We start from the raw sequence: 9,597 nt of genomic DNA, 5'->3' as shown, positions 1-9,597 counted from the left end.
CAGATGCATCGCAGCTTAAAGAAACCACCATCATAAAAATCCTTGTGGCTTCTTGACAGGTTCTTACAGGAAGGTGATTCCTCATCAGGAGCTTTCAGCAGTTCCCACAGCCCCATGTATGTTTACATCTCTCTCTCTTCCTTGTATACTGGCACAGTTTGTCATGTGTTATTCTTAGTTATGGCACTTCCAGCTGTGGATTACTGTCTCAGCAGAAACTGAAGGTTTTAGTGCAAGTCAGAGCACTAGAGTCTGTCTTGCCTGGTGCAGTTTTACACACAAGGTAGAGATCATCATGCAAACCATAATGATCTCAAAGCACAGTGCCAGCTGGTGACACAACAGCTGGTATATTTGCATCCCAGTGCTTTTGTGAGACAAGATCAGTTTATACATTAAAAACAATTGTCTGGAGCCTAACCTTTAAAACCCAAAGTGTATTTTGGGGCTTGTACATTGAAACCAATTGTAAAGATGTGGCAGCTTTGCTGCTTTTATAATGCTTTCACATCCTGCTACTCAATGGATGTGAGAGAGGGTGGGCAGTGGGTCTGTAGAAGCTTGCTCGTGGGATCCTCTGATAGGCTCTGCTCTAGCAGTGGCTTGATAAACAAGTCAGAAGGTATGAGAGCTTCCTCCCTGCTGGCTCTTAATGTGTTGGAGGGCACCAACAGCAAACACTGGGTTGTTTCTACCTCAAACCCATTCTTTCTGTTGGGGTGACAGCCTGCCTCCCAGAACATACTCCTTTTTCTTGGTAGAGTGCTGCAGTAGTTAACAGCAAGTACGTTAAACACGGAAATGCAACACCTTCTGAATGTTTGCTTGCTGTATTGATAGTGTAACAATACTCGGGGTCCTACCATGCTGTCTGCCAAGAACAACACTGCTGCTGTGAGGCACAGTGTATCTGACGCACACTGGGTTTCAACCTGCTGCATGGCCTCTTTCTTGAGAAAACACAGGGACATCCTGGAATTAAATTTAGATTTCATTAGTTCTAGTTTAACTTCCCTACTATTTACTTGCCTGTAGAGGTATGCATCTCCCCTGGCCATGGCAGCTCTAGTTGTTTCTTCTCTATGGCCTCAAAGCCTCATGAGACTTCACTGCCTTTGTTGTGCTTTGCTGAAGTTGGTCCATGCATTCAAAATGGAATACTCTCATCCTTCACAAAATACAGGCCTGTAAGAAAAAAAAGCAGGCTAAACAACAGGAACACCTAGAGCTAGTATGACTCCCATCTGCTAGAATGTCTAGGTAGTTCAAGGCTAGGGCTCTGCTTTGATATGTTGGTTTTACTGAACAGCTGCTTCTCGTGGGCAAAGCTGGTCTTTGCTCTACAGCATTTGGGGCCAACATCCTTGTACTTTCATGTCCAGATAAACCTGATCTCCTGCAAACACACTTATGCTGTTCAGTGTAATTGTCCAGCCTGTGTCAGAACAGCCCAGATGTGGTTGGGGGGGGGGGTGTAGCAGCACATTATCCTATGCTTTGTATAAGTTTCTTAGAGTCTTGTCTTTCTATGCTGTTCATAGGCTTGATTGAGTGCTGAGAGCACCGCTGCTTTGACTGAGCTGTGCCAGCAGGCTGTGCTGCGGGGCAGCTCTTCCCCAGCCTGCCTGCTCAGCATCCCTCTGGCAGGGAAACCCCAAAGGTTCAGGGAAAAGAGGTTCTGCCTAATCTTGGGCTTTCTGCTTAGCCTTGGGTGATGCTTTGCTTGTGCCTTGGCTGGAGTTCTGTTTGGATTACCAACTAGGTTTGAAGGAGAGATCTTTTGCTGGTGCACAGAACTTGCCCCACATCCTGCTGCTCCAAATAAATGGGCTTAAACTATTTGGACAAGAATGCGCAGTCTGTTTGTAAAAGCAAACAACTTATTTTTGCGAAAAGCAACATGTGTTTTAACCCCTTCAAGCTGGGCCAAGTGAAAGCAATTATGTTGGTTTGAGGGTCGTGAACTTGGCCAAGTGGTTCCTGTTTTTTAGTGGAAGCAGATGAAATTCCCAAAGCTTGTAAATGTAAACACTGTTAAATCCTCCAGTATAACTCCTGTGGAACTAAGTTCAGTCAGCTTGAAAATGCTCATGTTTAGAGGTGACCATTCATAGATGGGAAGAAAAAGAGGTCAGGATCAGACCAAAGACTACAATAAAATTCATTGGAGATTTCAGACACTGCTCAGATTAGAATCATAGAGTGGCCTCAGTGGGAAGGGACCCTTAAAGGCTGTCTAGTCCAACTCCCCTGCTATGAACAAGGACACCTACAGCTCAGTGATGAGAGTTTTCAAAGGTACCCAGAAAGGGGCATTAAAACCCCAAAGTTCTGCTGTGATTTCTAACACTCCTCCCCTCACTGCAGGTGCACTTCTGGGGAAATCTGGCTCACCTTTGGTTATTGCAACTAAGCTGTGTTCAAGTACCAGTGCAGACAGGGCCTTAAGCACTTTTCTTACTGAGCATTAGTACCCTTTGATTTTGAGCAAAAGTACGTGTGTGTAAATTTTCCCCATTGAAAGAATACACAAGTCTTGTTTTGACTCTTTTCTTCCAAGGCTCATGTTGCCATTTTAATTTCTTTGTTCGCCTTTTTCCAACTTCAGAAGCAGTGAAGATTTAAGCGCTCATGATTCTGGGGCTCAAATACCTTTTGTGCAATACTACAGCAGCAGTGGAATGCTTCACTCAGAAAAGCAGGTAAGATGAAATGAGAAAATCCTGGGGCAGAGTGGCATTATTGTGTTCCTGGTAGAAGGTGGCTTTGAACTGGTTCCCTCCACATACATCTTGGTGAATATTCCCAACAGTGAGAGACAGCAGTAGTGCTGCACATTACAAATCAATGTCTAGAGATTCCAGAGAGGAAAGCTGTCCAATCTGTAGGATAAAAGTCAGTTCTATCTCACTGTTCTGTTTGTTGGGTATTGCAAGGATGTTGTAAGGGTTGAAGGCAGTTTTATTGCTGTTGTCTTGTTGATTTGACATATTTCAAAGTGAGGGGCTCTTCTGTAAGAGAGAGGAGTCTGGTCCCTGAGCACTTTGTGCCATGCAGTGAGCATCCCATTTGGGAGGAAATGGTGAGCCTCATTAACACGGCCTCCGCACCACTCCTAGATCACATGCAGCCCTGGGGTTTGTTTGTAGCCAAGCAGAGAGCTCTTTCAAAAGATGAGCTCATTGCTTTAAAACCACACACATGTGAAGCAAAGCGGGAAGGGGAGCAGTGGCTGGAAGGGATGGAGGGCTGCACATGGGCAGCACATGCATGTGGCTTGCACAAGGACAACCCATGTGTTTCACCAGTTATAAGCATCACTTCTGCCCTCAGCATGCATGGGGCTGAGCAGAGTGTCCTTTTCTTTGAATGTTTGCAGTTTTGTTAGTCAGCAGGGAGTTCTGGAAAATGTTAGTGAGAGCTGTCAGGCTGTAATGAGCTCCAAAGGGAATGAGCAGCAGCCCATGGGAGTTCAAAGCCACGAAGGGCTATTGTAGCACAGGACAAATCCTAAGAATGAATAGGATCATGGAATCATTTGAGTAGGAAGGGATCCTTAAGAGCCATCTGGGCCAACTTCCCCACATCAAACAGGGACACCTGTACTAGATCAGGTGCTCAGTGCATGTCCAGCCTCACCTTCAGCATGTCCAAGGACAAGGCACCACTGCCTCCATGGACACCTTGTGCCAGTTTCCACCCTTACTGTAAACATTTTTTTCTTACATCCAATCAAAGCCTTTCCTCTTTTAGTTTGCAGCTATTTCCCTTTGTCCCATCAAAACAGCCCGTGCTAAAGAGTCTGTCCCCTTCCTTCTTACAGCCCCCCTTTAGGTACTGAAATGCTGCTGGAAAGACTGAGAACTCTTGTGAAGAAGTAATGAATGATGGAGATCAGATCAGCTGAAGAGAATTGTGGGCATGGTGTCACAGGTTACCTAGATTTACCTGTGCCCAGGACTGGGGGCAGCCACCTCATAGGGCCCCCAGCCTGAAAAGGAAGGGAAAAGGGAAATGGGAAAAGAGAACAACAGTGGAAATCTAAGGAGGAAAACTTATTTTAATAAATATGATATCAGAATACAAGATGCAAAATATAATACAAAATGATTGAGGATAATAAATCGAACAAAACAGAGAGAGTCCCCTAAAACCGAGGCCTACTGTGAACTCTAGGCAACACAGCTGGAACGCTTCCCACTCTTTGAGAGGCCAAGAGAGAGAGAGCTCCAGCCTGGGAGTGAGATTATATGTGTCCTCTGGCCATGAAGTCCTCTGGGATATGTAGTTTTCTTCTGAGAGCAGAGTATTCAGGATGTTGTTATTCCATGGAACTGGAGTATGAACCTTCTTAATGATCCATACTGCACATGCTGTTTTAATGTGGAATATTGACAGCAACATTACAAAACCATGACACTCCACCCCTTATTCTACGTTATTACATCATGTTTAATATAGATACACATATGTATATATATATAAACATAGAAAACTATGATAACTAAATAGTACAATTAAATGTAATATAACTAAATGTATAACTATAATAACTAAAATACACTACACATGCAAATATATACATAGATACATAGAACTTTATTTATAAGGGAATTTTTGAAATGCTTCCCATTATCAGACTCGATTCTTTCTGGGGTGCCATGTTGCCACAGGACTTGTTTCTGAAGACCCAATACGGTGTTTCAAGCGGTAGCATGGGGCACTGCATGTGTTTCAAGCCACCCAGTGGTCACCTCCACCATGGCAAGCGCATAACACCATTGTGAGATTGTGGCAAGGTGATATAATCAACCTGCCACACCTCCCCATATTTATACTTTTGCCATCGCCCTTCCCCCCAGAGAGGTTTCATCCTCTTGGCTTGTTTAATCATGGCACATTTCACACATGAATAATTTGCACAATAGCGTCCATAGTTAAGTCCACCCCTCGGTCTCTGGCCCACTTATATGTCACATCTCTTCCTTGAAGGCCTGAGGTCTCATGGGCCCACCGAGCCAGAAATAATTCACCCTTATTCAGCCAGTCCAAGACGATTTGAGCCACCTCAATTCTGGCAGCTTGATCTACCTGATGGTTTTGTTGTTGTTCCTCAGTAGCCCAACACTTGGACTGACTTGATTCTCCTTTACCTTCAGTGGCCTCTGCAACCTGTTGTGTGGATCAGGGTTGTACAACATTTCCACCATGGCCATTTCCCTCAGGTACTGGATACCTTTTTTGATGGTATCCCACTTAATAGTTTGAGGCTTCAAAGCATCCTTGTAGGGGTACCTGTCCCTCACAGCTTCTAACAGTTGGTCCCAGAGGGTGGCAGCTCCATCTAAACATCTGCTAATCCCTCTGTCGATAGCTGGGTCTCTGGCAATGCTTCCTAGCTGGCAAGATTCGTTACTATCTGGAGACAAGCTGTTGGCCATGTTGTCCCAGCAGTGAAGCAACCAGGCAAGGAGACCTTCATCTTGACGCCGTGTAAACTCCTTTCTTGAGCCTTGGATTTCAGTCACCTTCAGAGGTCAACAAACAGTAACAGCAATTTCTTCCTCATCACTCTCTCTTTCATGGCTCTTAGTTTGTTCTTTTGCCTTTCGCAGTGCTGATCCAGACCCATCACCTGGATCTTCTGCTGCCTCCTCCTCCACTTCTTTTTTCCGTTCTAGACATGAGGACACCCATTTCCATTTCTTGCCTTCCACAGGGGCAACTGATATTGTTACTGGTGCCTCCTGTGATTGATCAGCATTCACCTGGGGATTATCTTTTGTGGCTTGAATGTCAGAACAGAATCTCTCTCTCTTTCCAGAATAGTATTATACAGAGCACAGTATGCATAAGCCAAACCCCAAATAAGGTTTACCTCCTTAGATCTCTGTAAGCCGCACCATCTCTGACTCAAATACTCACTTAATTTCTCAGGGTCCCTCAGGTGTTCAAGAGTGAAATCCCACGACACTGCAGGTCCCCACGCTTCTAAGATTTTTCCTGAACCTTTCCATATTCCCTGCCAGTCAGTATTCTCTGGTTCTGGAGGAGACTTCTGCATAGAACAAATGTATTGGAATACATATACATGCATTGATATTGATAACATAAACATGAGTATGAACACTAACTCGGCTATTGAAAAGCATGCAGCAATCTGAGAAGACAGCCTGTACACTGGATTAAATATAGTAGTGTTTGTAAAATTGGCTATGCCAATTGGGATGCAAGTGTTTGTAAAATTAGCTATTCCATCTGGGAGGTAAGTGCCAGAATTCAAATTATACCACATCACATATAAGTACCAGGCAGGTGTCTCCATCAGTGCCCTTATTTGGTAATATATGAACACAATTCCACAACAATAAATCATGGGATTGACAATTGGCCAATACATTGAGATGATCATAATTGGTTTCAACCCCTTAAACAGAGCAGTTGGAATGGAGAGTAGATTCATAGCTGGTAGTAGGGAAAAGGGAAATGGGAAAAGAGAACAGCAGTGGTGATCTAAGGAAGAAAACTTATTTTACTAAATATGATAACAGAATACAAGATAGCACAATATAATACGATATGATTAAGGCTAATAAATTGAATAAAACAGAGAGGGAGTCCCCTAAAACCAAGAGGCCTACTGTGAACTCTAGGTGACATAGCTGGAATGCTTCCCACTCTGAGAGTCTGAGAGAGCTCCAGCCTGGGAGAGAGATTATGTATGTCCTCCTCCCATGACTTATCCCTGGCCACGATGTCTTCCGGGATACGTAGTTCTCTTCTGAGATCTGAAGAACTCAGGACATTGTTATTCCACAGAACTGTAGTATGAACCTTCTTAATGATCCATACTGCACATGATGTTTTAATCTGGAATATTGACAGCAACATTTCAAAACCATGAAAGCATGGTAAAGGACAAGAAAGACTAGGTGTTCCCATGAAGAAAAGTATTTTCTCAGCTGTGCAGGCCTATTAGTCTTCATGCTTCAGGGTGTCCAAGATTGCTTGCCAGGTGAAAGAGAACACACCTCTGCCGGCATTTGTGCACAGCTGTCAGCAGAGGGGATTAATGACCCAAAGAGAAGCATTTGAGGTACCCAGTGTTAGTGCTGGGGAGAAGTTACCTGGCTAACTTAAACTGCTAGCTAGAGATACTGGGGTTTTCTAGTTGTTTTTGTAGCAGTGTCACAGAGCCAGTTTCTGGTCACAGGGCTGTGTAAAGGCTTACTTCATCAAGCTGTCCTCTTCCCAGCTCCACTTTAGGGCTTTTATTCTGGTTTATTCTCAGTCTGGTCTCACTATGGCTTTAAGTAAGATGGCCTCTTCTTACTAGGGTGCTACAGGAGGGTTTCTCCTTATTCTGAGCTGTTATTGCACTCCCAAATCCCTTTAGCACTGCTAAATTAAAACTAAACTCTTCTTATCAAATAGCCACTTACCTTCCCCAGAGCTGCCATGTGCTGTTTGTTTTCTTATTGGGTTTTCTGGTCATTCCATTGAGCTGAAGAGATCATAATGTAGATGAAGATAATCTACAAGATAAAACATAATTTGAAGCAGCTGTATTGTAGAACAACTTTAAACCTGAAGAAAAAAAAAAGGCAAGGACAGTTTTAACCACAAAGTACTCATTTAATTGAAACCTGGGCCCAAACTGACCTGCCTGCCTTGAGATACTGTGTGGGTTGGGTGGAGATTGAGACTGCAATGTTAACTTATCCCTGCAATATTTACATAGACAATTTTAGCCTCTGACAACATGAAAACTATTTCTGGGCAGCCTTTGGCTTGGGCCACCCACAAGCCACAGGAGATAGGAGACCTCAGGGGCACACTCATAAGAGCATTGCTGTGCAGGACTACTTCTAGAACAGGTGATTTGCAATCTGTCTCCCATTTTCTTTTCTCTTGCTGGAGATACAGTAGCTCTGCTGAAGGCTTTTTTATTTTTCAGCTTTTTTCTTTTATTTCCCAACACAAATCACTCTCAATTTCCCCCCCCCCCCCTTGTGTTTACACAGACTCTTACCTTTACACGGTGCCAGCTAGAAACAGTGATGGTAGAGCTGAAAGCAGGTATGGAACAAATGGAACAACCCCTGCATAAGGTGGAAAAACAGTAGCAAAAACATTAACAGATATTCAAAAGGTTATTTTGAAAGAAAAACTCACTAATACAAACACCTTCATTGGGAAATGCTGAACCAAAATCCACCAGGCAGTGATCTGCAAGAGATGCTGCCTTGGTGGTGGTCAGCCCTTAAATGAGATCTGCTGGAGGAGGTGGAGTCAAGCTCCACCCCTTCTGGGAGCACAGCTAAACTACTCTCACCTGTGCTCCCACAGCTGACCTGACACTTGTCTCAGCTGATTAATCAGAGGTTCAGGCTGTGATTACCAATTTCCCATATACCATGTGACAAACAAGGGGTTAAAGTGCCTCGGCTGGAAATTCTATGCTGTGTAACCACATGCTTTGTAAGGTTTCCAAAGTACCTGATTGTAGCAGAAATGTTGCAAATCATAGCCCGACCAGTGATTGAGAAGCTGGGGGAAAAGCAGGGCTAATCCAGGGGAGCTCAGGTGTCTGCAATATACCTGAGTGACCAGAAGGGTTAGAGCCAGGATCCACCCCTTCCCAGACCTCATTTAAAGGCTGGCAGTGGAGGTGAGGTTTTCTTGTTGAAAATCCCTGCCTATCTGAGGTCTTTCAAGTGTAAGTAGGTTCTTTTTTTCTTTGTTTTTGTGCTTATGGCTGCTGCCTGGGACTTTGCTACTCTATTATTATTGCTGTGTTTTCCATCTTATTACACTGACCATTGTGCTTCAGTTGCAAACTTTATGTTGGGGGTGTGCTGCAGTGTTGCCTGTTCCTGATCCAGAAGAGCTTAGACAGACATAGGTGTGCTGAGGGGAAATCCAGGCTGGTTGGGGTCTGGCCTTACTTACTGAAACAATTTAGAATACGGAGAGTTTTGAGCACCACTTGTACTGAACATTCTCTGAGAAGCTGACCAAGCCCCTTCTGCGTGGTATGGCTTTCACCAGCAGATCTTCAGTTATGTTAAAGTATTTCAGCTGTGCTTCCCACTGTATCAGGCTGGAGGCTGACATGTATTGGGAAGATGCACACTGCTTGAAGGGCTTGTGACAAATACAGAGTAGGTGGATTAGGGCTGGAAAAGAAATGTGGTACACAGAATGAAGTGGTGAATGACTTAGGGGGAGGACAGGAGTGTGGGGAGGGCCAGAGAAGTGGCTGGGTCTCTGGTTTCCAGACTATTGCTCTCTCTCATCTTCCCCTAACAATGTGGTTTCTGTTAATTTGGTAGAAGAATGATCCATGGTGGGGAGGAGGGAGAACAGAAGCTGCTGTGCTCAAGAGGCAGCATTAGTTTTGCTTTGGAGCTTTCCACAAGACATCAGCTCACCATCGGAGGTGTCAGCTCCAAATAAAACTGTTCCAGGACATTTCCTCAGTGTGCTGCTCCGCAGCAGGCTGCGTTGGCTGTGACACTGAACAGACCCTGCAGGGCGGTTTGGAAGAGCAACAAACCCACTGCCAGGAAACACGCCTTCATTTTGTGGCAGGCC

The 9,597-nt window shown here is 44.4% G+C and overlaps 1 long non-coding RNA gene across 2 annotated transcripts; it reads right to left on the bottom strand.

The window, feature by feature from the left end:
- Positions 1 to 5,483: 5,483 nt before the first annotated feature.
- LOC107314478 lies at positions 5,484 to 7,737 on the bottom strand. Of its 2 annotated transcripts, none has more exons than XR_001555460.2 (3): positions 7,663 to 7,737; positions 7,443 to 7,535; positions 5,484 to 7,053 (listed from the first exon to the last, which is right to left on the bottom strand). It is a non-coding gene; the product is annotated as an uncharacterized LOC107314478 (long non-coding RNA). The 2 variants fall into 2 exon arrangements; XR_001555461.2 differs by having other exon boundaries at positions 5,484 to 6,870.
- Between the last annotated feature and the right edge of the window lie 1,860 nt (positions 7,738 to 9,597).

Source organism: Coturnix japonica, chromosome 5, assembly GCF_001577835.2.
Source record: "Coturnix japonica isolate 7356 chromosome 5, Coturnix japonica 2.1, whole genome shotgun sequence".
Taxonomy (NCBI): domain Eukaryota; kingdom Metazoa; phylum Chordata; class Aves; order Galliformes; family Phasianidae; genus Coturnix; species Coturnix japonica.
Note: the sequence above shows the minus strand (reverse complement) of the source record. Positions and strands in the feature narration are given on the sequence as shown.